Genomic DNA, 4,133 nt, shown 5'->3' on the forward strand with positions numbered 1-4,133 from the left:
TTAGTTTTGGCTTGAGCTTTGTTTTAATAAAAGATATAAGCCTTAACAACTGTTTTGGTAAATTACAAATATTTTATGGTTTAAGAAACAAATTGAAAACATTATGAAATGGGTTGAAATTTTTTGTTTAAACTTGCCTCCATTTTACTCGCCTTTAGATATTTATGATAATGTCTGTTTACTCATTGGGATTGCAAAATCTCACCCAACTCCTTTCCACCCATTTCAGGTTCAGTATAGACTGTAGATAGCTGATCTCATCGAGGACTACCATTGGATCTGCATTTTCCAAACCGTAGGTTCACAGTCCTATTTACTTTTGTTTATTCGGGAGCCCTCTTGTTATTGTAAATTAAATTAAATATTTTGGCTTACTGTATTTCAGTATGTATAAATTTATTTAGCTTTTACGCTATAAAAATTATTCACGTATAACTCTATAAATATTGTTTTATAAGAAAATAGAATATTTCCCTTAATATTTCTTTTATTTTCTTATTATATTCAAATAACCGTAATTTCGTTTTAAATGAAGATTTTAGACTTTTAAACTCATTTTGAATATGAATTATGTATTTTGTACTTGTATATTACGTTTTAGCTAGTTTTGAAATTTTTGAGAAAAAAATGACCAAAATACCCGTGTGGCGAAAATTTTATTTTTATTGTTTTTGATCTAAAATAGTATATATTCTCTAAAAACTTGATATTTAACAATGATTGCTCACAGGAAAGGAAAGAAACCGATATGTAAGCCTTGCGGGGTTCCGGTTGGCATTCTAGATAATGAGTGTCAATCGGGACGTCGCGGCGATTGTCATGGGCCTGAGGGAGGTTCCGGGTCGTGACAATTCTATTGGTATCAGAGCTTTTGGTTTTAAAGATAAGAGCTTTTGGTTTTAAAGATAAAAGTTTCTGGTTTCAAAGTGATTTTAAAAAATTACAATATCAGTGTGGCCCCGGATTAAGTTAGGTTAGGTTGAATAGAATGCATGCATCTGCATATAGAGCCTAAGGTTACCTAAACTTGCTCGTATTTTTTATAGATTACAATGCCTCCTCGACGCGGACGCCCACCTCTCACTAGATCGGTTGGGAGGGGAAGAGGTCGTTCCCAACGTCATCAGCCGGATACAGTAGAGGAGGAATCAGCTGCATCTACCATTCGGGCAGCACCTGCTGCTGAGCAGGCCGATAGTCCTCCACATCCTCCATCTCCTCAGCCACCTACGGGTATTCCCGCCATGCCTACTGAGGCAGCACAAGCATTGGCAGCTTTCTTTGCAGCAATGGCTGGTCAAGCTCAGACTGGTCAAGTTCCACCTGTAGTGCCTCCAACTACTCCTTTAGTTCCACCACCAGTACAGGATGTATCCATTTCCAAGAAGCTGAAGGAGGCTAGGCAATTGGGTTGTGTATCTTTCACGGGTGAGTTGGATGCCACTGTGGCAAAGGACTGGATTAATCAGGTTTCAGAGACTCTCTCTGATATGAGATTAGACGACGACATGAAGCTGATGGTGGCTACGAGATTATTAGAGAAGAGGGCTCGTACTTGGTGGAATTCGGTGAAGTCCCGTTCCGCTACTCCTCAGACATGGTCCGATTTTCTCAGGGAATTCGATGGTCAGTATTTCACTTATTTCCATCAGAAAGAAAAGAAGAGAGAATTTCTGAGTTTGAAACAGGGAAATCTAACTGTAGAGGAGTACGAGACTCATTTTAACGAGTTGATGTTATATGTGCTGGATCTGGTGAAATCTGAGCAGGATCAGGCCAGCTATTTCGAGGAAGGGCTCCGTAATGAGATTAGAGAGTGAATGACAGTGACTGGTAGGGAGCCACATAAGGAGGTGGTACAGATGGCTTTACGGGCTGAGAAGCTCTCGATTGAGAATAGGAGGATTCGGACTGAGTTTGCAAAAAGGAGGAATCCTGGTATGTCTTCTAGTCAGCCAGTAAAAAGAGGCAAGGACTCAGCTATTTCAGGGAGTACTACTTCTGTTTCTGTGACATCTCCTCGACCTCCATTTCCACCATCACAACAGAGACCTTTGAGGTTTAGCAGATCTGCTATGACTGGTTCTGAGAAGAGTTTCGGAGGTTCTGATCGATGCAGAAATTGTGGGAATTATCATAGTGGGCTATGTAGAGAGCCAACAAGATGTTTCCAATGTGGACAGACGGGTCATATTAGGAGTAATTGCCCACGGTTAGGACGAGCCACGGTAGTTGCATCATCTTCACCAGCTCACACTGATATGCAGAGGAGAGATTCTTCGAGGTTGCCACCGAGACAGGGAGTAGCCATACGGTCCGGTGTGGAGAGTAATACCCCGGCACATCCACATTCGAGACCACAGACTCGTACCTCGACAAGAGTTTTCGCTGTGACGGAATATGAGGCACAGGTCCGACCTGGAGCAGTGACAGATACTATGTCTTTATTTGATAAAGATGCTTATGTTTTGATAGATTCTGGCTCAGATAGGTCTTATGTGAGCACCACATTTGCATCAATTGCTGATAGAAACTTGTCACCATTAGAGGAAGAAATTGTAATTCACACCCCTTTAGGAGAAAAGCTAGTTAGAAACAGTTGTTATAGAGACTGTGGGGTAAGGGTAGGCGAGGAAGAATTTAAGGGTGACTTAATTCCTCTAGAGATCCTGGATTTTGATCTAATATTGGGTATGGACTGGTTAACTGCACATCGGGCGAACGTGGATTGTTTCCGAAAGGAAGTTGTTCTTCGAAATTCGGAGGGAGCAGAGATTGTGTTTGTAGGGAAACGTCGAGTATTATCGTCTTGTGTAATCTCGGCCATCAAAGCTTCGAAATTAGTGCAAAAAGGGTATCCGGCTTATTTGGCATACGTGATTGATACTTCAAATGGGGAACCTAAGTTAGAGGATGTCCCGATAGTAAGTGAGTTTCCTAATGTATTTCCTGATGATTTACCGGGACTGCTTCCTGATCGAGAGCTTGAGTTCCCTATTGATTTACTTCCGGGTACTGCACCTATTTCTATCCATCCATATAGAATGGCTCCGGCAGAGTTGAAGGAATTGAAAGTACAATTGCAAGAGTTGGTGGACAAGGGTTTTATACGCCCTAGTATATCTCTATGGGGAGCACCGGTTTTATTTGTGAAAAAGAAAGACGGTACACTTCGGTTATGTATCGATTACCGACAGCTTAACAGAATGACCATTAAGAACAAGTATCCGTTACCGAGGATTGATGATCTTTTCGATCAATTACATGGAGCTACAGTGTTTTCCAAGGTTGATCTAAGGTCTGGGTATCATCAGTTGAGGATTAAAGAACAGGATGTACCCAAGACAGCATTCAGGACTCGGTACGGTCATTATGAGTTCTTGGTCATGCCTTTCGGGTTAACTAACGCACCGGCAGCTTTTATGGATCTCATGAATAGGGTGTTCCACCCTTACTTGGACAAGTTTGTTATTGTGTTCATTGATGACATACTGGTTTACTCGAGAGATAATGATGAGCACGCTGCCCACTTGCGTATAGTATTACAAACTTTGAGGGAAAGACAGTTGTATGCAAAGTTTTCAAAGTGTGAGTTTTGGTTACAGGAAGTGGTATTCTTGGGACATGTAGTATCGAGAACTGGAATATATGTTGATCCTAAGAAAGTAGAGGCAATTTTACAATGGGAGCAACCTAAGACAGTGACGGAGATTCGTAGTTTCCTCGGATTAGCCGGTTATTATCGGAGGTTTGTTCAGGGGTTTTCCTTAATAGTAGCTCCTTTGACCCGTCTAACTCGTAAGAGAGTTAAGTTTGTGTGGGATGATGTTTGTGAGAATCGATTTCAGGAGCTAAAGAACCGGTTAACCTCCGCTCCCGTTTTAACACTTCCTGTTAATGGTAAGGGATTTGTAGTATATAGTGATGCCTCAAAGTTGGGGTTGGGGTGCGTATTGATGCAGGATGAAAAAGTTGTGGCTTATGCTTCTAGACAGCTAAAGAGGCATGAAGCAAATTACCCTACGCATGATTTAGAGTTAGCATCAGTGGTGTTTGCTTTAAAAATCTGGAGGCATTACTTGTATGGTGAGCATTGTCGGATATTTACGGATCACAAGAGTTTAAAATATTTG

Source organism: Theobroma cacao, chromosome 1 (assembly GCF_053813885.1).
Source record: "Theobroma cacao isolate CCN51 chromosome 1, ASM5381388v1, whole genome shotgun sequence".
NCBI lineage: Eukaryota > Viridiplantae > Streptophyta > Magnoliopsida > Malvales > Malvaceae > Theobroma > Theobroma cacao.